The 26,310-nt window shown below is 37.9% G+C and overlaps 1 protein-coding gene across 1 annotated transcript in view; it reads right to left on the minus strand.

Annotated features, from left to right (window-relative positions):
• Window positions 1-25,404, minus strand: part of PLEKHG2 (pleckstrin homology and RhoGEF domain containing G2) — a 1,701,404-nt gene extending 1,676,000 nt beyond the window's left edge. The window contains exon 1 of the mRNA XM_044062076.1: window positions 24,936-25,404. The gene's annotated coding sequence lies outside the window, so the exon portion shown is untranslated. The remainder of the gene's footprint in view (window positions 1-24,935) is intronic.
• Window positions 25,405-26,310: the final 906 nt, after the last annotated feature.

A 26,310-nucleotide genomic window follows, 5' to 3' on the forward strand; every position in this document is an offset into this window, starting at 1 on the left:
CTGTTCTTTAAATTTAAATCTGCCCTCCCTACATTTTATTTGCGAGTCTCTTCTCCCACAGGTACTTGTCCTGACTTTATATAGAAAAGTCAAACAGTTGACTTTGTGTACAGCAAAACTCAACTGTCATTGTTTCATTTGCAGTTGTTTACTAGAAACTTTAATTTAATAACAGGAAAGTGCATACCTCTCAACCTCTTAATGCAAGAAATCTGGACAAAGGCTAAAATAATGGGGGAAAATGCCCCGAAATAGGACGGATTTTTAATATTACTCTTATAAACTTAGAAAGTTGCTAGAATAACAGGATTTGTGCTAGCATACATTTTCTGAAGGATATGAAGTTTGAAATTCAAATATATGTCATTATTTGGTCATTACTTAATTACTTCAATCCTCCATTATTTGCTAGAAAGCTACAGATTTTATAAAGAACAGATCAAAATTTTGAGGAAAAATTCTGAACATTCTGCAAAAATCTGTACAGTTGAGAGGTATGGAGCATTTGTCCAATGAGACAAAAGTGAAATGAAGTTTACTGAAATGCTTACACATATTAGATGAGTGTGCTAGCAGAAGAAGTGCTGAATGGTTTTACAGAGCTGGCAGATGAAATTGCACTGGGCCAAAAATCATTATATTCACTTATGGAGCAGGGGGAGAGGAAGACACCTAAACAGTGAAACAACTTCTAAATTACTTATGTTCTTCTTCCGGACACTGTTCCTTTTTTTTTTTTTTTAGACCTAGAATAATGAAGTAGGGGACAGGTAGTGTCGGTTACAACACCAGCTGCAATAGTCAACACTTCCATAAATATTAGCATTTCAGTGAGGCAGCTCCTGGCCTCCTCAGATGAATATCCTTCACTCTTTGCCACACTGTGTTATCATATCATTTTGTTTACTTCTTTTATCCTTGCAGAGGTAAATGGCTGTTTTCTCTCTGCATATTTATTCTGTTTTAGGAAAAGTGGTGGTCTTTTCTCCAGGGCTGCTGGCCATTAAGTGATAAGGGAAACTTTAGGAATAATAGGAAAGTGGTACCCTGACCATTGTTATCTTGCAGGAGAACCCCACAAATCTGTAGCACATCAGTCCTGACCCTGGGGATCCAGTGAGGAATGAGAGTAATCCAGAGTTTGGCAGAGTCTTCATGTCTTCAGGTACTACAGCTAGCCACATGCCGTTATGCCCAGATTACTCTCAAAATGACAAGAAATTAGAACAAATGGCTATATGCTCGAACTTCACGTCTGTCTTCTAGTTCAAAGTGCTTCCATTTTCCAAAGCCAGTTCAAAATCAGAAAAGCAGTGTCCTGTGTCACAAGCTGCAATGTATCCCCTATTTTAACTGTTTACCAAGTCTTTATTTTAGAAAGTACAAAACCAAATGATAACCCACAGGATAAACATCCCGTCACTCGCAAAAATAATAAACAAGTTAACCAAATCCTCCGAGAGAAGGGACGACCAAGGCAGCATCAAACATAAAACCAAAAAATTCAGAGTTCCAAAAAGGATAAAGTTCAACGAACACTGTGTTTATTAATAGGTAAGCGCTTTCACAAGAAATTGCTTCATCAGACTTTCCTCACACAATCAGAGACAGAGACCATATATACTACATTGAAGGTTCAAACTCACCGATCAGAACCAAATCGCAATAAACAACATGACATCATAGAAAATGCATACATTTAAAAAGAAAAAGCATCTTTTCAAAGCAATATCATCCAAACTTAGAAAGCAACAACACCACTCTATATAACTATACAATAACACTAAACTAAATATATTGAAAAATCAAATAAAAATAAAACTATGTATAATAAAACAAAAGTGCATATTATCTTAAAATTCTATGCTAAGATATACTAAAATTGTATTTGATTTTCTATGATGTCATGAACTCTGAATTTTTTGGTTTTATGTTTGATGCTGCCTTGGTCGTCCCTTCTCTCGGAGGATTTGGTTAAATCTTTATTTTATATTATTGTACATAAAACACATTACAGTTCTGATTTCATATCTGATTAATTGTATCAGTATATCTATACCAATACATGCATACACATGAGCAGGTATGCTATATCCATGTATTCAGTACAAAAATGACTTACTGTTAAACCTCCTAACTTCTTAGCACAAGAAAACTGGATAAAGCCTAAAATAATCGGGATACAAAGGCCCAGAAATAAGGACCGATTTTAAATATTGCTCTTATAGACTTAGAAAGTTGCTAGAATAATAGGATTTGTGTTAGCATGCATTTTCTGAAGGATATGAAGTGTGAAACAAGTGTGGAACTCAAATGTATATCATTATTTTGTGACTTCAATCCTCTGTGATTTGCCAGAAAATCAAAAATTATATAAGGAGCAGATCTATGGGGTTGTCAGAAGGATCTGAAGAAGCTATTTTTGTGAAAGCGCTCATCCGTTTGTGTATACCCACTTGGAATTAAACTTTTGTGCTTTATCTTACTTTCGCTGCACTCGTCTTTCTGTTTAATTTATTTGACTTTTATCTACGTTGTGCTAGCGTTTACTTGTGGAACGTTGGACTTTGGTTATTACATTACAGTTCTGATTTCGTATCTGATTAATTGTATCAGTGTATCTTTACCAATACATGCATACACATGAGCAGGTATGCTATATCCATGTATTCAGTACAAAAATGACTTACCGTTAAACCTCCTAACTTCTTAACACAAGAAAACTGGATAAAGCCTAAAATAATCGGGATACAAAGGCCCAGAAATAAGGACCGATTTTAAATATTGCTCTTATAGACTTAGAAAGTTGAGTTGCTAGAATAATAGGATTTGTGTTAGCATGCATTTTCTGAAGGATATGAAGTGTGAAACAAGTGTGGAACTCAAATGTATATCATTATTTTGTGACTTCATTCCTCTGTGATTTGCCAGAAAATCAAAAATTGTATGAGGAACAGACCAAAAATATGATGCAAAATCTGGACATTCTGTGAAAATCTGTACAGTTGAGAGGTATGCTTACTGTTACAGTTTGGATTCATTTCTTTCATTCATGTAACCAGAACCCCCCCCCCCGGTACAAAGGCCTCTGTTTTAGGGGTGATCTTGTACCATTGCCTAATTATGTCCCTTGGCCAAAGCCATACAACCTACAAACTGAGACAAAGAGAGAAAAATCAAGCCAAGGGCTATAGGTTGAAGGTCATTAATATTGTACACTCTTAATTATCACTACTCTACCAGAGCAGACACATAACTGTAATTCAAAATCTTGCACCCAAAATCTTTGTGTAGATGTTAGAATTTATAACCTAATATTTCCTTCCCAAATATGTATTTGTTAATTTGTTAACCAAATAAAAACATTTTTTCAAGGGCCCCTTTCAACTGTGGGAGAGATCATGTTATAAGTAACATTTGGAAAGGTCAGTGGAGATGCAGTGTTAGTGGTGTGTGAGAATGTGTGTGACTGGTCTCAGATGACTCTGTATATGTGTGTGCGTGTGTGTGTGTGTGTGTGTGTGTGTGTGTGTGTGTGTGTGTGTGTGTGTGTGTGCACATTTCTGACTGGGAGGTCACAGTAGGTGGCTTAGATAGGGGATAAGTGGATTGATAATGTAGGGGTTTGTATGTGTGTGCATGTGCATGTTAATGGGTGGATGCATGACGGTGCATGTAAGTGAGTTCAAGTGAGGAGGTGTGTCATGTTGATTGAATGTTTGTGTGCATGTAGGTGTGTGTATGTGTGTGTTTGCTTGTTTGTGTGTAGGGTTGTTGGCATTTGTGTGGGGAAGTGACTGAAGGTGGTTTGTTGTGTCAATGAGTGCTACCGATAAGCACTGTTTAACACTGGCAATGTGTGCAACTCAAACACATTCAAATTAGAAGATAATGAGGTTTTCCTTATTGCAACTGAACATGTCTCTCATTTATGTTTTATGTGATTTTGTAAGCAACTGAAAAAATTTTTTTCTGTGGCGAAATTGTGTTTGTTTTATGTTTGTGGGATTGGCATAGTGTTTAAAGTGCTTTCTACTGTGTTTTCCGGTGAAAACGGTGCATTTTGTGGACTGGCAGGGTTTACCAGCAACTGTTGCTGTTTGTCTTCCCCAGGAAAGAGACACCATTTTTAATTTGACCATAGAACAGAATACCAGTCCCAATGTCAGTCCTTCCAGCCACAAAAATAAAAAAAAATTAAGCAAACAGCCTTTGCCACCACAGCAGGCAATCAATTTGTCTCAGTCACAAGTGAGTTACTCTTCTGGTGCCATTTGCTGTACTTCAGACCAGTAATCTTTTACCCCAGATCCCTCTTGTGTAACACCAGCTGCCCCTAAAAAGGCAGATATGATGTATAAAGTTCCTTGGTCTTTTAAATGTTTATACACTATTCCCAAACCTGAGGCAGCAGTTATAGCTTTAGTAGATCCCACTGCTGTTAAGCACTTAGTTAAATCCAATCCTACTTTTTCTGATAAGGATGGGAAAATTATTGATAGGTATGAGAAAAATGTGTATACTTCTGCAACTTTGATTTTCAGAATTTTGAACTGTAAAGCTCATATGTTAAAATTTGTTCTGACCAATCTTGAAAATGCGAGGAATGTTTTATCTGCAGTTTCTTCTTGTGAGGAAAAATCTGATTTAAATACCTTAGTTTCTTCTATTGCACAGGTCACCATTCATTGTTTGCAGTGAGTGTGATTCGGGCTTTGGCCACAGGTACTGTTTTGATGTATGTCGCTGCATTCTCAGAATCTCCCAGATGCTGCTAAAAAATAGATTTTAAATTTGCCTTGGAAAGGGATTTAGTGCAACACTAGACTTAAAAGATGCTTATCATCACATCCCTATTCATTCAGACTGCAGACCCTCTTTCAAGTTACCTGGTTACACTATACTTAAATTATACTTTTTACCTCATTCCTTTTCATCCAGATTCATGCATTTCTTAATGTTTTGTGTATCTGGATCACATTATCAGTTTTCTGCCTTACCCTTTGGACAAACCACTGCACCAGGGGAGTTCTTAAAGTGTCTAGCTCTAGTTGCAACTGATTGCAGGCTACAAGGTGTCCAAAATTTTCCATATTTAGATGGATTACTTATCTTTGCAGAGCCTTTTTCAAAGTATCAGAATCTATCTCTTGGGTGAGAGAACTCCTATACAAGCTGGGATTCCAAGAGAACATTCAAAAGTCTTTCTTGATCCCTTCATACAGGATTGTTTTTTCTGGGATGTCAATTAAATGCCTCAGTTCAATGAGTTTTTTAATAGGAAAATAGATCTATATATAGATCTATTTATAAGGTTTTCCACTCAGACTTCAGTCACTGCAATGGAATGCCTCAGGATTTTGGGTGACATGCCATCTATATAGAGTTTCTCATGATACCTCTGGCAAGACTACACATGAGAAAGATACACTGGTATTTGAAATGTATTTTGTCCCAGCAGCAACACTCCTTATTTTTTTTTCAAATCTCGGTGCATGGGTTTGTCAGAAGAGAAATTTTTTGATGGAGACAACAGGTATCTCCCTTTCTCCTTCCCTGCTCCCAAGCAGTCAGTCACCACAGATACTTTGGACTTTGCTTGCTGAGCAGTTTTAAGAGGGATAACGTGTTGGGGGTGTAGGACACCAAAGACAGATGTAAGCAAATAAACAACAAAGAGATGCTTGCTCGGATCAAAGCACTCAACTGTCTAAACCATCTTTGGTCCCTCGAACCTCTTCAAGTAGCTATAGACAATACCACCATCATGTGATACATCAACAAACAAGGGGAAACCAGGTCATATCTCCTTTGCAGTTTAGCCATGTTAGCGTGGGATATAGCTTCACAGCAATATCTCACTCTACAGGCATCCTAAATTCCATTAGAGCAAAATTGTGTGGTGGCAGACAAGCTGTGTACAACCAGAGTAGACCCTCACAAATGGAGACTGGATAAGGGGTCTTCCAAGATTTGATCTGTCTGTGGGAAGTTCCTCAAGTAGACCTTTCTGCCTCCTCTCTGAATAATCAACTGGCAAGAAGTCCTGAAAGACAGATGCATTTACTTTTCCATGGACAAGAATGTTCCGTATGCTTTTCCATCCTTTCCACTAATATCCAGGATGCATCTGAAGATTCAGGAGGAATCCCCCCCAATGTCATTGTTGGGACTCCCTTCTGGCCCATGCAACTGTGGTTCTCCTTCTTTTGGACATGGCCATGGGCAACTATTTGAAGCATCGTCAGAGACTGAATCTACTCACACAAGAAGAGGCGTGTTTGATACAGCTCATCATTAGTCAGCTGACAGCCTGCATGCTATTGTCTTCATTTCTGTAAGGCCCCTGTTCACTGAGCACATGCAGCAGGTACTAATGGAGGCAAGAAAGCTTGCTTCGAGAAAATCATAAATTAGCAATTGGAAAAAGGCTTTGTATTTGATGCCAACAACATAAGCAGCATCCATTATGTGCTAGTTGCTCTGTTTCTACAATATCTGTGTGAGTTACTATCCTGCAGACTTTCTTATTCCTGTATTATGTTCTTGAAAGGGGTTTTGCCTAAGAGATGTCCAAGAAAAAAAGCAGTCGCTCCTCCTTGGATCATAATGTTTTGTTATAGAAGCTAACACTCATTCAATATGAACCAGCTAATCTGGCTGACTTGAGATTCTTATCATGGAAAACAGTTTAACTTGATTGCTCTGACCTCTGCAAGACGTGTATCTGAGTTGCAAGCTCTTATGACGAGTCAACCCTATCTCATTTTCCTTATGGACAGGTTTTCTTTGAGAGCTAATCCTTATTGCATGCCAAATTATCCAGCTCCCATTTCTTTCCTAAACCTAAAAATGATGGAGAAAGGATATTCCATACCTTGTATGTCCACAGATAACCCAGGTACTATCTTGATAGAACTGAATCGTGCAGATCTTTACATCATTTGTTAATTTCTTGTGAAGGTAAAAAGAAGGGACAACCTGTGTCAAAACACACTGTTACCAAATGGTTGTCTAGGAGTATTACCTTTTGTTATATTCACCATTACAAAACTACTCAGGGCAAGATCAAGGCCCACTCTGCCAAGGCATTAGCTTCATCTATGGCTTTTTAGAAAGGGTTGGATTCTAGAAGCTGCTACTTGGACCTCTGTATATACTTTTACAAAGCATTGTAAGTGTGATTCATTCTCTAGTTCCAGATTGAGCTTTGCTGAGAACATTCTCCAGGGGATTTTTGACTCTTCTCCTTCCACCTCCCAGATGTAGTTTGCTAAGGTAATCTGCCCATATAGCTAAGGCCACTACAGCAGTAATCAATATGATGACCTTAGTACCAGTGTGTAACAAAGACTTACTATAATAGCATCCTATGTTTATTATTCAGCATTCTACACCACATATGTACACTGAACATGTTATGTTTATAACTTAAAGTTTTTATACTTCATAAAGAATAGTGTAGCCAGGTTGGGTGAGAGAGGCAACTGCCAAGGCACAAAGTGTTGAAGGCATGATCAGCCAATCCCGATCTTTCTTTAATGCAATACCGGCTTTTAAAAGGCGGTATTGCATTTGCAGTGAAACCTGACCACTGTAGCACTCCCTGTGTATTCTAAACTGTTGCAACAGCTTGTTACAGTTTAAAAGTTGAACAAAATATTATTTTTAACCAAAACCTCAGCTCTGTGCAGGCAGGGTATAGACTGTAGCAACTGTTTGCTGCATATGTAGCAAGTAGTTTGCTATAGCTTGAAAAGAAGATTTTTGTTTTTGTAGCTAAAACATGAGTGGTCCTTGCAGTCAGAGTATAACTTGTAGCAACTGTTTGCGACAGTTGAGAAGAAGAAATTATTATTTTTTCAAATAAAATAAGTTGAAAGAGGGTTGATGGCAAGGCAAACAAATGGGACCTAAATGGTTGGGGCAGGGGAGGTGATGACAGTAGAAGGAATGTCTGTTTTTTTTTTTTTGGTCTACTCACTTGAAGAGCTGAAGGGGTAGTGTGTTGGTTCATGGTACTCAGCCAGGGCACTGATTGAACCAGCTATACTTCTGCTCACAGGTGTTCATTCCACAACTTATTTGTAAAATCACAGAAGCTAGATGGCAGAGACAGTCCATGCAGAAGAATCACCTTGCCAGTACCTACCTTCACAGGTCATCTCCTGCCTCCAAGATGGCAGTAGGGTCAACCTTGGATGAATTTATTAACACCCAACCAATAACAAGCCTTAAATAAAGTGTTTTTATGCATAATGGAAAATTACTCCAGAGGTGGAGAAAGCACTAATAATAAATCTGTCCTTACAGCATGTCCTATTTATTTTTTTTTTAAGATTAAAATCTTTACTTCAAGTTTTAGTTGACTCATTTGTTTTGTGCAGGTGGTATAGGAGATCAAAGAGGCCTGGATCCTTAAGAGCTGAGAATCCTAGACATGAATCTCTGTACAAGAGTTTATTAGAAATAGCGTAAGGACAGTCTTTACACTAGTTATTTAGTAAACGGTGAGTTCTTTCCAGCTGTGTGAAGTGTTTGGATATATATACTGATCAGGTCAGAGTATGAGGGGATGATAACTTCTTTGACCCTGGGTGAGATAGCTTTAATTATTAATTGAGCTACATTGAAGGAATTCCTGGATAAGAAGTTGTCTACAAAGGTGCTGAGGTCTCTGACAAGTGTATTTGTCTGGGGTAAGATATTGTCTGTAGTCTTAAGATGATGCCTAAATTTGTTTACCAAAGATGTTAACAGTTTATTCGACACGACATCAGCTCTTACATTTATTATTCAGTGCTCTTCATCTCACGTGAACACGTTTTCACATTTTATCTTCATGACTTAGCATTCTACATCTCACATCTGTATGCCAGCATCCAGCAACTTGTATAGTTCTGTATTACACGCTGCCTATAATTGAACAGTTCTTATGCCTAACAACTTAGCAGTACTAAACTAGTGGATAGTTCTTTTAGCCCCCATAATATGCTGATTCAGAAACTTGGTTTATTTAACCTCCCTTCCCACTTTTGTAATCTTTCTTTTGTTTCTCTTGCTAATAGAAAATAAACATCTGAATGAACAAACACACTTTGTTTTGCATGAGTGACCACTTGATATGTACAATCTATAAGCAATAAATCTTCAGTGAAAATAAACATAGGGTTGTGAAAAAATGGAATAACATCTGAATCATGTAAATTTTTCTAATGAAACTACACAAATGCCTCTTTTTTCTTGTCAGTCTAGACAAAACTATGTCACTGTCACATTAGTCTGCTGTAATACTTTTGCACTCGGGTCAATAAAGTTACATTTCGCTGTCCACCACTTTCCTGCTTCTTTGCTCTTGTGGAAGGTATTTTTGTAAGCACTGTCATGCACACTAATTATAAATTCACATTTTACCTGGCAGTCATGTGCCATTTTAGATGCTGGCAAACATATTAATAAATATGTGAACAAGTCCATCTGGAAACTTTGAAGTCAGGACCCACATACACAGTACTGATATCACAGAGCACAGGTAACAAAAATGTAAACAATTTTTTTTTACAAATTAATGAAATAAAATGGAAGAGAAGATAAATCATAATTCCTGTAAAAATGTCAGAGACAATTAAGTTCTACATGGTTGAGGAATTAGTAACTTTTATCTCCACAAGTCTAATGTTAGAAGCTTTTGTTCGCTGTCCAGATGGTTCCATGATTACAGCTTATTGCAAGATTTGGGGACCATCAACACCTTGGACTGATTAAAATATGATGGGGGAGCAGCATGACCACTGATAATTCCCTGTGTGACCCTCTCAAAAAAGTTTATCAGATTTATCAATAAAGATCTTCTTTTGACAAATGCAGACTTCTGAAGGTCAAGCCTAATAAGATTTTTGATATTGTTTATGAGGTCAATTATAAAACATTCTGTGGTTATAAATGGTAGTTATGATCTTGGAACTTGGATTAATAATTCCCCTCTCTTGCAATCATCATGTAACTAATCCTTCTGATCAGCACATCTAATTTCAAGGGAACGTCATCTATATCTAAAGACACCATAGTTCTTAGTCCTTTGGCTTTTCCTGGTTAGGGGTTGCCACAGCGGATCTCCGATCCGCTAATGATTGGCAGTGGATTTTTACGGTGCCGAGTTGCCAGCCCGATACCCAACCTTCAAAGAAGGCACACTCATTCATGCACACACCTACATGCATTACTTTAAACATTACTCGACCGTGGGGAGGACATGCAGACTCCACACAGAAGGTGCTCCAGCCGAGAATTTAATGGGAGAACCTCTTGCTGTGAGGTGGCAATGCTAACCACTGTCTCACTGTGGCCACGTACAAGGGGAATTATGGAGGCCAACAGCAATATCTGGGATGCACATCACTAGACATATAAACCAATTAGCTAGAGATGATTAAACTTTCTTGGTGCATCAGTAGTCTGTTCAATTTACTTTGTTTTGATGAGTTTATTTTAGTTTATTTTGCTTGTGGTTATATAAACCAATTAGAAAGACCCCAGAGATTCCTGATGAAGAACATCAATGGCTGAAAGACCATGAGTCACTAAGAGAAGCTAGAAGCACTGTAGTTGTACTCAATGTTTTTATAAACTATTGAGAGATGACCTACTAATGGCCTTCTACACCACAAGAGGTTCATTTGCCTTTGGCACATATATCTCTGCAACTCAAATAATTCTTCAAATAGAAGAACTAAATACATAAATCTTCGCCAAAAAATAAAGTGCATTGGAGAGACAGATTTATCTTGCAGTGCTTCACTCACAACTGGTGCAAACTACTCCTGAAAAATCAAACAATGCAATACCCTGTCATCATCCATCAAACAGAGCCTAGCTTTCTAGATAAGTACCTACATATTTACCCTTGGGATGACTGGCAGAGCCCTCATGGGGAAGTGCTCTAGTCTGAGTGCAGGTATTCTGTGAACTCTGAACTCTACAGGATCAGGAATATTTCTGCTGGTGGCAGAAAAGAAAGCCTTGATTGCAGCACTGAGGGATGAGAAGGCATGATCATTGGTTGATGATTGTGTGGTGTGTTTATGGAACAGCACAACACAGGCTTCAGGTAGCTTTTGTGAGCACATCTGGAACCAAGAGGTAGACAGTATTGAAGAAACAGGATCATGACAGTAAATATGTCCTTTACTTGTTGGAAATACAATGACTTCAGAAGATCGTGAGAGAGTATCCCAATAAAAGGTAATGAAATTGCATTTACAGATGGGGCCTGCAGGTTATGCAGAATGCCGGAGTTTGTCCTATATGTCCTACAGCCAGTGGTAGTAAAGGAAATGTCATATAAGACATGATATTAAAATAATCCTGGTCACAGGATCCAGAAAGTGAGTGAATCTGTAAAAAATTTCCATATGCCAGATCAGTGTGTGTATATGATAACAAGTGATTTAATATAATTCTTGACACAAACTTGTCCTCTAGCTACATGATTTCAGTTTAGATGTGGGGTCAAAAACAGGCCTTTTAATTTTGCTGATGATTAACAGATGCATTTTGTAAATTGCTGGCATATTGCTAAGAAGTCCTGTTGAAGTTTACTCCTGAGTATTACACAGTTATTTGAGGCCTTGATTAATAACCAACGTATCCAATCCAATCTAATCATTTCAGCATTACAGATTTAACATGTAAAAGCGTTATATATACAGACACCACCAAGTACTTTTTTATATATATATTAGTTACCTGAGTTAATTTAAACAAGACATACTCTTACGTTGTTACCTTCAAATGGTAGGAGACACAAACATAGCGTATTCATGAAATGTAAACAAAAGCAGAAGTTCATTGATAAAATGAATAATTTGTGTAAATGCAACATTTGCAACATCCACAAAGTTCCTTACCAGGAGATTCCAAGGTATAAACATATTGCTCTATATGGATCACTATGGACCTTATCTCTATATATTCTCCTGCAGGTTACTGAGAGGTGATCTATGCCTGGCAGTGGTATACAAGGCATCCTTGGATCCAGCCCTGATGGACCTTTTGCACATCCACAAAAAGAACAGCATCAGAGTCACGAGATCCAAGGATTAAAATTTTGCTTGCAACATAAATAGGATCTGCTGGCAAGACAGATATGTGTCTCAGAAGATCCCCGTGGTCTAGAGCAGGCTCCTCATCCATGTGAAGTATGGCCCATCACTAACCCTATTTAAGCATAACCTTGACCAATGGATGGGAAGTCAGAGATTCAAACCAAGTCTGTCTCCTATGTCTCAAATAGACAGAGGGAGAGACGGACAGTAATTATGCCCAAACTAACATTCCGCCATTCCCACACACACGTGTGTACACACGTGTGCATACATGCACACACACACACACACACACACACACACACACACACACACACACACACACACACACACACACACAGGCATGCACACACACACACACACACACACACACACACACACACACACACACGCACACACACACACACACACACACACACACACACACACACACACACACACACACACACGCACAAACACAACCTTTAGGAACTTCCCCGCATACCACCCCTCCTAAAAAATATCTTTGATACACAAAGACACAACTGGGTTGGCTTGAGCAGTTAGGATTATAAATGCCCTGGTGGTCATTAACCTAGTATATACATATGAACCTATGGATTTTACATAGGGATACATGCGCACAAACACACACACATATCAATCTCTCTATACATATATCTATATATATAGATATATGGATATATGGATATATATAGATATAGATATATAGCTCTCTCTCTCTCTCTCTATATATATATATATATATATATATATATATATATATATGTGTGTGTGTGTGTGTGTGTGTGTGTGTGTGTGTGTGTACATATATATAAATATATGTTTACCTTAAAATTGAGCAGCATAGTTCAAATACAGGTCTGCAGCATCTAGAGCTTCAGCGGTAACAGCACCAGTACTTATTAGTTATGAACCCCCCCCTCCCCCGGTATGACTGTATGGCAATATCCTGTGCTTTCTCCTACTAACCTGGTGCACTTGGGCATTCTGAGACAATGAGGCAACTGTCTAATGTACACAGACAACCCTCTCCTCATACCTCCCAACACTAATACATGTGAGAGATGCACTTATATCACCAAACTGGAAGGAGTGCACACTCTAACCAAGACCAGACTAGCTGGTCAAGAGAAAAAGGTCAACACCTGCAACTCACTACATAGAACACACAGCCCTCCAAAACACCAACCATCACAACCCACACATAGAAACACAAACCATACACCCACCTTCGTGAAGGCTCTCAATAAAAACTTAGCCAAACAACAGACACCCCCAAGACAGAAATGCACTCCACCACCACAGCACAACACCAACCCCAGAACACAAAGCTCCCCACCATTGTGTGCCCCTCAACCTAAGCCCTTAAGGCAAAACACTTTGCCCAATATACTAATCATAGGAAACTCAGTTGTGAGGCACACTGATTTCCCAGTCACTATGTTGAACAAGGAGAAGGTGACAGTCAGTTGTCTATCAGGTGCCAGGATCTGCCACATAACACATGCACTCAGGTCACTCCATAACAAGTACAAATGTGATTAAGTTATTGTCCATGTGGGTGTGAATGACCTGAGACGTACCTCCCTGGAATACATGAAAAGAGATATGATGGAACTCTAGGATTATGCGGCTCAGACAGGTATGACCCTAACCCTGAGCAGTATTCTACCTTCACCCAGAATGATACCACAGTATGAGCAGAAAATGATTGACTTCAACAATTGGCTAAGTTTCAGGTGTCATTCTAAGGGGGATCCAGTATCTGTCTGCCTGGGACATCATGATCAACAGACCTCTATGCTTTGCCAGAGACAACCTGCATCTGCCACCCCTGGGATTCCGGGTACTGGCTAAGGCTCTTACCACCCCTATAGTGCCTTTTTAGGCAGTGTTCCAAAGACCAAAAATCCATCATAACAGCTAGAAATAAATGCAATCTGAGGGTCATGCTGCTCAATGCTAGAAGTCTAAATCTCAAGATGCACACACTCGAAGCTTTCCTCAAAATGGAGAATGTCGACATCTGTGCTGTAACGGAGACCTGGTTTAAAGAGGCAGAAAGCACCTCTGCACTCCCAGGCTACAACCCATTCCATACCTTTCAGCTGCAGAATATGGACAGAAGTTCCAAAGGCAGTGGTGTCACCATATTCTTAAATAGTAAGTGCACCTCTAGACTGGTAGCCTAGCATAATGCATCCGAGATACTTCAGGTACAACTAACACTGGGTAAGATGGCGATACAAGTCATAGCCTGCTATACAAACCCAAACATGTCCCTAGACTCTCACTCCAAATTCCTAAGCACACTGGAGTCTATCAAGGTCCAACCCAATACTCTCATACTGGGTGACATCAACTACCCTTCCATCAACTTGGAAAACTATTCAAGCACCAGTGTACAGGCCCAACGCTTTCTGGAATTTATCAGTTCCAGTATCCTGGACCAGCTCATTCTGACCCCCACTAGAGGAAGCTAAATCCTTGACCTGGTTATCACCAACATGGGAGACCATTGCTCCATACCTATAGTCAATTCCTCCTTGGATAAATACGACCACAAACTGATCACCATGGAAATATCCTTCACACCTACAACCCCTGCTAAGTGACCACCCTGAAAAACTTCTCTAAAGTCGACTTTGGGCTCCTAAAAACAGAGGTGACTAACTTCTCAGCACCCATGCTAATGGAAAATAGCTGTATGACTGCAGAATCATACACCAATGTACTGCATGAGCACGTACACAAATGCATGGACTTTGCCATGCCAAATAGAACTAAGGAGCTCTCCTCCACAAAAAGGAAGAAAATCTGGTGGTCCCCAGCCATCAATAAAATCTACAACAGGAAGAAGAAACTGTTGCATAAAAAAATAAAGTCACAAGACTGGAAAACCTTGCTTATCAGTCTCAAAAAAGCTGAGATCCCTTATCAAATCCTCTAAAACCAGCTATGAAGGCAGAATTGTGGCTGACACCAAAAACAACCACAAAGCCTTCTATAGCTATATCAAAAACCTCCAAGGCAATACCCAGATTTGCTCTGAGTTATTGCACAATGGCACCTCCTATACTGAGCTAACAGATATAGCCAACATACTGGCCGACAGATTTAGTGCCAACTTTACCCCTCTCCCCTCCCCCAAGGGCCTTATCACAATACCAGAAAAAAGCCTGGTACCCACCATTTCTGTGGCACAGGTAAAAGCTGCATTGTCCAAAGCCAAGAATACAGCATTCATGAGACCTAATATTATCCCTGGCTGCATCCTACATGAGCTACAAAATGAACTAGCACCACATATGTGTGCCCTGTTCAATCACAGCCTTACCTCAGGCTATGTCCCTAATGAATGGTGCACTGTTACAGTCATCCTGCTCCATAAAGGGGGAGCAACTACAGACACTGGTAACTATCGCTCCATTAGCCTGATGAGTCTGGTATGCAAAGCTATGGAGCACATAATCATGGACCTGCTTAACAAAGATATAGGCAATCTCCAAACTCTTGACCCCACACAGTTTCGCTTTGTCAAGGGGACATCCTGTCTGCTGAAGCTGGTTGACTTCTTCAAGGCAGTCACCAAGGCTGTGGATGAGGGTAAGGCAGTGCATACAGCCTACCTCAACCTGGCTAAGGCCTTTGATATCATTCCCCACTCAGGTATCATTGATAAACTCACTGAACTAGGCAGTAATCCTTACATCACTAGAAGGATTGCAAATTGGCTCACATACAGGACCCACAGAGTGAAATTGCAGATTCCAAGTCAGACTGTCGACCACTCACGAGTGGAGTCCCACAGGGCTCGGTCGTGGGCCCTCTCCTGCTTGGCATTTACTTCCCAGAAGTCCAAGACAACACAGAAAGACTCTGGCTGACCAAGTTCACTGATAACTGGAAGCTAGAAGTCATTATCATCTCTCCAAGTGATGCAGACATCCTACAAAAGGGCCTCTCTGAGACCAATGACTGGTGTCAGAACCATGGCCTGAAGGTTAATGCCAAAAAATGCGTTATCATCCCCTTTGGAAAAAACTCAGTTCCCATGAATTACCACACTGATGGGAGCCCACTGAACACAGAAGTGGCCATAAGAGATCTGGGCATCCATGTAGACAGTCACCTCACCTTCAACCACCACGTTGCCACTAGAGTCAGAAAGTCCTTCTACGTGACACATCTTATAACCAAAGGTTTTGCATCCAAGAAGAAAGAGGTCATCATCCCTCTCTACTCATCCCTCATTAGACCAGTCATCAAATATAATGCCCCATTTGGCATGTACCTGACCAGACACCTACAACAGCTGGAGAGGCCACAAAAGTACCTCACAAAAAAGGCCGTAAACACATGTCCTATGGGGACAGACTCAAGAAACTTCAGCTGTTCTCAGTCTCTTATCGTCTACTTAGAAGTGACCTCTGATTGACTTACAAAGCCATGTCCGACCCAGCCCTACTTGAAATGCTACACCTAAAGAAATCCCAACCCCCCACCATGTCACACACTCCAGAGATCATTATCACAATTAACAGATCATGCTGGAGGGACAAGTTAATTTCCCAAAGACTCCCTATACTCTGGAATAAGCTTCCTGTTCATGTCAAGCAGAGCACTTTGCTGGCCCTATTCAAGAGAAATCTTGACAACTGGATGGGTAACAGAAAGTTCACCTATGGGATCACTCCAGTTGCCCTACTGGATAGGGGCGCTGTGAACTAACATCAGGTGGCACAGTGCCTGGGCAATTTTTTTGGGCTAGCCTAGTACACACCTATGAACCTATTGATGAATAAGTAGTGAGATCAGCATCAAACAATTTCCATTTACTTGCTACCCACAAGGGTCACATGTGGACCTTTATTTTTAAATATCCTTTTCATATTATAGAAAAGACTGGAATTGAATTCAGCTCCTGCAATAAGCAAATAATTCCACCTTACTCTGCAGTAGTGACAACCTCATATGATTTCAGTTCTTGATATAACATGACTTCAGCTCTCTGTAGCACTGGTTACCTAGCACAAGGCTGTTACTTAATCCTTCAATAGTTTCAGTAATTTGAAAAAACACTACATTGGGGCAAAATTCCAATCAAAATGCAGACTCCAATATAAATGTCTAAACTCTAGTATTAACCAAGTTATCAGTATGTTTTTAAATAACTATAATGATTCACTGTCTAATTAATAAGGGGAGTTTGCTCCCCATAGCACAAACTGTGAAAATAGTCTTTCATCTAACAACAGTTCTGCATTTTCCAGTTTTAAATGAATAGTTACACCCCCAAAAGTAATTTGAACAGAATCTATAAGATAAATGTTTAGTAATAATTGGAGCTCATCATTCCTTAATTCCTGATAAGCTTGACAAAGCTTTCTTCACATAAACTTATAACTTATGGAACAAAGACCTAAAGCTTCCAGTCTAGTTTGATATGGAAGATTTTTTTCAGCACAGAAATTCTCTTTGTAAATTTCCAATTGTATTCCTTCCAAAATTAATAAATCCCATTCTGGACCTATGATTTAACTGCCATTCAGCTAGCAATTTTTCACTTCAAGGCAATTTAGGAAGAGCACATACTGTTGGTAAAACAATTAAATATCTTATTTTTCCTCTTGATCCCAGGCTAAAATTGGATCAGCATACTCATTGCAAATTCAAGACAAATAATACACTCCTGGAATCTTTTTACAGTTCAACATGCTTTTTAGATGGACTGTCAAAAAAACAGTGAGTCAACACCTTATAGCTACCCAAAGTACTGAATTACTTGTGTGTTTCAGTTTTGTTCACCATGATTTTATCAAACTTTATTTAAAAACCTTCATTTTTGTAGGATATATCAACCAAAGTCAATACAGGTTCTCTTTATAAAATTCATCACTTTCATGCTCTAAGACAATTAACATAAATGAAATATATAAATAAATTCTGACTGTGCCACATTCATTTTTGGATAGGCAGTTACAAGACTCATCTGGGGCTTGATAGTATAAAGTGTTTATCAGCAGCTGCCCCATCATCTCTAATTATTCCACCAACAGTAACCAGTTTGAAGCTGTGAGATTATTAGGATTAGAGACAGGCAGTTTGTTCAACAACTATACTACACAACGTGTACTAACCTGCTTCCATCGTAAGGGTCACTGAAACAAGAGTCTAAAGCATACCAAGCAATGCTTTCTTCAAATATAGACTAATAAATGCATAACATCTCTTCTTTGCAGCTTTTTCTGGGTTACCTTGTATTGCTCATACTTCGCTTACCTATAGCAAGCTACTCTGAAACTCAAAAAGTTTTACCGTTTACAATATCCTTATAGCTTTGCCTCATCCACAGGTCATCTTAGCACATAAACACCCTTCCTTTCACTTTTCTCTTCCAGACTTCATCTATATTTATACAAATGTATGAACTTTGCCTTGAATCATTTTTAATTTCTACTCCAAACTCTCCTTCCTATTTGCATAGCCTTGGATGTAATTAAAATTAATTATGCTTATTTTAATTATGAAAAAAAAGGTAAAGCACTAATGCTACTTACTGAAACATACCTCTGTCTGTAATACTTATATATTTAATCCATTGTGCATTCCCTATCTGTATTTCAGTTCCTTTCTATTTAAGTTCTGTCTAACATATTTTATAATTTGTTTGATTTGTGTGGGGACCTTTTCTCCCCAGGCCACCAATGAAAATGTTTCTGGATCATTTGCACAACTGGTTACTATACTGAAATAGTTAAGTTAACAGATGTATTTTGTCTTTACTTTCACAATTTTTTTTCTGCACAGATTCCACATCATATTACTTCCAAGCAGCACAAATAAAACTTACACTGAGATGTAGTTTGTATTAAAAGGTAGACAAAATATATGTAATACATAAATTTAAAAAGTAAAAATTCCAGTGCTGCAAACTCAAAACATATAACGAAGTTATTTTAAATAAAGTATTGCTTGTTTAAGCCAATTTATAGTGAACAGAATAATTATTTGAAAGTGTCATTTAACATAATTTATTACAACATAATTTTCCCAACAACGCAACTCAATGAAAAACAAGAGAAACTGGATATCCATGGGCAATTTCAGAAGATCCCAAACTGGTTTTAGATATTAGGACAGGACTGGAATTTCAGCATTGGTAAAAGTAAAAAAAAATATCAAGCCTGTAGCATAAGTGGATACATGTAGGTGTCTTATGCTGGATGGAACTATTTTTTATCAAGGATTTTAAATTCATACAGCACCTGGATCTATCTAGGAAATTGCTGCTACCTGACTAAAGAGGTGACAACATTTGCAATTAAAATGTATTTTTGGATGGTGGAGTATAGGGAAGTGGGAAAGCATTTTCTTATCCACAGGAATGCAGAACAGAAGTACCCAGCATATTGCCTCAAGTCCCTGAATTCACAAATACACTTTATAAGGCCTTAGAATTCTGTCAATCCACTCATTTTTTTCTGAGAAGCTCAGATATATAAGGCAACATAAGTTATGAAAGTCATGGTCTTGAGATGGGTTGGAGGGATCCTAGAGGGCTGGTGCATTCACTATAAATTACCTTCACTAGCACTCACCCGACTTAAGCTAATGCATCAATGCAGTGCAACCTGACACCAGTAAACTATACAACTTTCATCCTTCTCCAGGGGCAGAAGAAGTTCATGTGATATGAGTTTCTTCAGAAGCCAAGTGCATATCATTCAGAGTGAAGGAGGCTCTTGAGTGGATTGCAGCAAACCAACTACCTTCACTGGGTGAAGTGGAGTTTGGGGTATTTGGCACTACAGAGCTCATGTTTGCAGTTCTTGGTGAAGTCCAGATAGGAAATGAGAAGGTAATAAACTCAGCAGCATCCATTTTTATTTGTTGGAAATTCCTACCCCCTGACATCTCAGTTACTTTGTACTGCTTTGTGCTCATAGTAACTAGGTCAAATAAGCTAGGAGAATAATGCAGGATTTTTGATCAATATTTTTGGACAACTTCTTATTTGTATTAGCCTACCTTGTTATAGTACCACTGTATTCATATTCCAGATGATGTTAGGTGCACTTGAGTAAAGGTTATTCAAGATAAAAATAGTTAAAACATACAATAAATACTGCATGCATAAATGCTTATATAAGCAATTCAGTAAAATACTTCTTCCTCATATGCACACCTCTGTTTTTATATTTCACTTCAGAATAAAATAATATCATTGTATTGTGCTTGATAAAGTCAACTTAAACAAACCATGACTCGTGAAAAGCTGGTCTGAGTTTGCCAGATTAAATGTAGAGGTATCATCATCTTCTGTCTCAGCCCTTCAGTATCATAGGTACAGTCAACTTCTTATGTATGCACCGTATATATATATATATATATATATATATATATCTATATACACATATGTATATATATATATATATATATATATATATATATATATATATATATATATATATATTTATTGCACAGATAGGATATTTTCTTATGCATGCACCATGTATATACTGCACAAATAGAACACTTTCTTATGTGCGTGCCATATATATATATATATATATATATATATATATATATATATATATATATATACACTACACAGTTGAGACACTTTTTTATGTGTCTACCACATATATTGCACAGCTGGGACACTTTATGTGCGCATCATATATTCTGCACAGCTGGGATACTTTCTTATGTGCATGCCATATACACTGCACATTTGGGACACTTTCTTATAAGCAGAACATGTATATTGCACAGCTGGGATACTTTCTTATGTGTGCACCATATAAATATTGCACAGTTGGGACACTTTCTTATGAGTGCACCATATATATACTGCACATTTGGAACACTTTTTTATGTGTGCACCATATATACTACACAGTTGGGGCAGTTTCTTATGCTCGCAGCATATATACTGCAGTTGGGACACTTTCTTAACTGCACAACATATATATATATATATATATATATATATATATATATATGTATATATATATATATATATATATATATATATATATATATATATATATATATGTATATATATATATATATATATATATAAAACACAGATATCTATACATATATATGGGTTCATGTCTATGGATCGACAACTTACTATATCGACATCCACTTCACCGACATCTAAAATAATCGACACCGCAAATCACGGACATTTAACAGGTAAGAGATTTAAATTTAGCTAATCATGCCTACCAGACATGCATAACACTGCCATACTTATTAAAACATGGTAGGCATGATTAGCGAAATTTAAATCTCTTACCTGTTAAATGTCCGTGATTTGCGGTGTCGATTATTTTAGATGTCGGTAAAGTGGATGTTAATATAGTAAGTTGTCGATCCATAGACATGAACCCATATATATATATATATATATATATATATATATATATATATATATATATATATACTGCACAGTTGGGACACTTTCTTAAGTGTACACCATATATAATGCACAGCTGAGACACTTTCTTATGTGAGCACCACACATGCTGCACATTTGGGACAATTTCTTATGTGTGAACCATATATACTGCACAGTTGGTACACTTTATTAGGTGCATACTGTATATGCTGCACAGATGGGGAAATTTCATATGTGTGCCCCATTTATACTGCACTGTTCGGGCACTTTCTTATGTGCACACCGTATAAACTGCACTGCTGGAATACTTTCTAATATGTGCACTATATATACAGCACAGATGGGATACTTTCTCCTTTTGTGATCAGTAAAAGTGATAGAAGTTATTTGCAGGTAGCTATGTTTTCCCTTCTGTACTTGAGCTCCATTTTCTATTTGAGGCATTATTTTCCTGCATGCTGTTATTCTCTCAAGTGTTTGTTAGCCCCTGATGTGCCCCCTGCACTCTGTGCTGCCCTTGACCTTTTTGCACAACATTTACATTGAGATATATCCACAAATCCTGCAGTGTTAATGCTCTGAATGTATTACTACATATATTTGTTTTGTTTGTTTTGTTGGCAGAATTCTTTCTTGAGAGTGACATTTATTACAAATGGACTGACATTTCCTTGTGGGATCCTGTAAAAACCTATCACATTAGATACATTATCTCCCAATTCCCACTACTCATTTTAACAATGTTCAGTATCATTTCCTTCTGTTTTGCTCCTTTAAAACTATCTGCAACAACCCCAGCTATGGTAGATTTCTTTTCCCTTACTTATTACCTTGTCAGGTCTGTACTTCTATACTGGTTGCTAAATTTCCTTGTACAGTTTGTACAGTTCTGGCACTGAAGCTCAGCACACACACACACACACACACACACACACACACACACACACACACACACACACACACACACACACACACACACACATACACACTTGTAACCCCACTCATATGTTTCTTGATATTTCATAGATAAAACACTTGAAAATTATTAAGTACTAAATGAGTTATTTTGCCTGTAGGTTTTATCACACTCATTAGAGAACCTGCCCACCTATAGATTCCATGACTCTAAATCATTTAACTTAGATGTGTTTGAAAGTCACCAGAAAATGGCAGCTGTGCCTGCACTCGACAAGACCCGAGGCAAGAAAAAGAGGAAATCCAAAGCGACAATGTGCAGATAACATTTTTCCTGCAGTGTTGCTGACAGCTAATATCCCTCACTTTTAAAATAATATTGCAGTCTAAATAGCCTGTATATTGCGAGGTATACTTGTCACATCCTACGTATTTCTTGTATAAAGTATCTGTTGTCCCTAGTTGCTCTATTCTGAGCTTCTGCACATTTGTCTGAGCCATTTGCTGCAATATCATATCACATAATAAACCTAAGGTAATATGAATTCTCATTAAGCCTTCTAGCTCTTTAAAGACTGTAGGTTTCTAAGATGCAAACACATCACAGAGTATGACGACTGCAGATGTTACTACCCACTTTGGCTGCATCTTATGCTTGCGTGTTTCTGAAAGAAGCATTGCTTTGATTCAACTACAGGTGAATATATGCATGTAGAATTTTTTTTTCTGAATTTGACAGCAGATGTGAACCTGGTGCTGAAGCAAGAATAAATAAATAAATCATTTCTATAATAACATAAAAGTAGATATTTCCTTTCAGTTAGAGGCAGTCAAGTTCACTTAAATTTGCTTTAAAGCATGCAACGTATGGGTGAACTTTTTTCAAGATGGTAACATTATAATAATGCTGAAATGTTGTAATCATTAAGGACACTCCAAGATGGATGAAGGAAATGTCAAAACATGTGAGCATTCTTGCAAAACTGCCAACAAACCAAGATTTGTGTTTTAGTAAATATGAGCAGACTATTGTGCATAAATTAATCATGATTAAACACATCACACTTATTCTTAATTACATTACTCGAGTTTTTATTACATATACGAAAAATCATTTTATTATTTATACAGAGCATGCCACATTCATGTTTTGACATTATGTGTATCTATTTTTCCTCTCTAAAACAATGTCATTCCATGCTGTACTGCTAAAACATCAATGCCAAATAAAAGTTTTCTAAATCATATTACTTAGCTTTTAAATTTAAAAAAAAAGTAAATCCTACACTGATCATACTGTTATCACAGTGAGAAAATGGAGGATATGCTGAAGTATAAAATGATAACAGTATTCACAATTTCCTTGTCCTGACATAGAAAAATATGACACTTCCTCACAAGAATTCAGTAATACAAATTATTTTTATCCTACCACTTACACATCACAGCAAAAAGCAAAGTTTCAACCTCAGAAATGGGATTAATGAGAAAGAGAGACAGACATGCTGTCAAACACACACACACACACACTCACACACACACACACACACACACACACACACACACACACACACACACACACACACACACAAATACCATACTCCAATTATTTTTTGATTTTATTTCAAAACTGGTACAATATATTTTGACACATAATCATGAATGGTTTCAGAAAACATAAGTAATTTATCTAAAATTCCATATAAATTATATACATGTAAAATGCATTTGATTCTCTTATCTCAGAAGATAGAGTGAAAAGTATTCCTATTTAATACTATCACATGGGAAAGCATGTCAGAAGTATCAAACCAGTTCCAAAAGCAAACCAGCAGCGATCACGTTTACATACCACGGTGTTGTACAGCGTAGAAGCTGTGTTCTACAGTCCTTGGCCAAACAACATGCATGCATTTTATTATATTCCAAATCCCTTGCTACATCATTAGCACTGAAACCACACTCATTATCGCAATGTTCTCACAGAATAAATATCAGTCCTTAAGACAGTCACACAGTGTCCATCAGTTCAACAAAGGAAACCAGACATTACGATTCTTGACACACAGTAGCGTGCAGAAATCTGCATGTGAAATCTGACAACACACAGATGACAAGGTATGCCCTTTGGCATTAATACATCAAGCTGTTAATTTTATTTGGAAAACTGACTTCTCCCACCCTACCCCAAGAATAAAGCATGTTCTTCTTTGCTGCAAGGACAGACTTTCATATGTTATCAGACATATTAGTTTGGTAATTTTAACAAGTGTACAGTAAAATGATATGGGACAGTGAATGTAGGTGTGAAAAAAGCCACTAATCAATATGATAAAGTTGAACAGACTATGAGATAAGCGTGAAGTAAAGAAAACAGAGGCATAAGACTAAAGTCATAGCCTATCCTGCTCTAACTTTCCTGTAATTTATACTGCAGCTTCTATGCAATTCACAGGGAGACATAAAAATCAGAAACATAAAGAAAAAAAAAAAAAACTTGCCTCAAAACTTTTTGCGAAGGAATAGGACTTGTTCTGCCTTAATCAATATACCAATCCCAAGCCAAAGAAAAGGCAAGTCTTTCAGACCTTGACAGTTGCACATTCTTCTGGTTTCTTGTGTGAAGGAAACAAATCTCCTGTGTTAGTGCTTCCATAAAATCCTCAGTGAAAGAATGCACAGTGAAATGCCAGCCTGATGACAGTGCACAAGTCAGGGTACCTCCAAGTAAATGCCAGACTGCAGTGCGACTACAGTTCTTTTTGCCATTCTTCCCTTGGTATCAGCGACCCTTTGGATGAAAGAATCTGTTGAAAATCATCTCAAAAATGCAGTGCAGTTGTAGGGAGTGGAAAGGAAAGCAGAGAGAGAGAGAGAGAGAGAGAGAGTGTGCATGTGTGAGAGAGGAGACTTGGAGGGTGGGAGCAGCCTGATGGGAAAGTGTGTGTCTGTGTGTGTGTGTGTGTGTGTGTGTGTGTGTGTGTGTGTGTGTGTGTGTGTGTGTGTGTGTGTGTGTGTGTGAATGTGTGCATATGTGTGTTAAGGAGGGGGCAGAGGTCCAGAACAGGGAGAGCTACTCAGATCTGTGACTTTTTTGGACAATTTCCTGTATGAGACTGACTTGTTTAACCCTCCTTTTTCCAGTGTGTATTTATCATATTCAGAAAGGAAACTGCTTAGATTCTGTTAAGTATTTACTTATCTCCATCAAAAAGTGCTACAAGATAATTTAGTTTATTATATATATAATCATTAATATTGTTTTTCCATTCAGAATCTGTCTTCCCTAACTTTTAATGATGTAAAATAAAAGATACATGTATGAGAGTGAAACAATGCTAACACACCCATACCTCTCAGCCGTTTAAAGCAAGGAATCTGGACAAAGCCATACATAATGGGGGGGGTCAAAAGCCCACAAAATAGGGACACTTTTTAAATATTGCTCTTACAAACTTAGAAAGTTGATAGAACAACAGGTACTGCATTAGCATACATTTTCTGAAGGATATGGAGCCTGAAATTCAAATGCTGGCATTATTTTCTGATTTCAGGTCTGATTTGCTAGAATACTACAGTTTTATGAGAAACAGACCAAAATATGAGTCAAAGAGCTGGACATTCTGTAAAAATCTGGACAGCTGAGAGTTATAATTCACCACTGTCTTCCAAGTATAATTTTCTTTGTGTGGAGGGGCAGCTTTAAATCTTAATTCTTGGTAAATCTGCCTATCTGTTTAGCTTATGATTTCACAGGCCTTGCTGTTATGGAAAGTCAAGATAAGTAAAGATATGTGTTCCTTAAATCTTGCCACTATGGCAACAGTCTCTTCTCTAGTACCCCAAGTTAGGATGCAATTGCTGCCTTTCTTGCCA

Source organism: Protopterus annectens, chromosome 1.part0 (assembly GCF_019279795.1).
Source record: "Protopterus annectens isolate FY-2018-M chromosome 1.part0, PAN1.0, whole genome shotgun sequence".
In the NCBI taxonomy this organism is placed as follows: Eukaryota; Metazoa; Chordata; order Ceratodontiformes; family Protopteridae; genus Protopterus; species Protopterus annectens.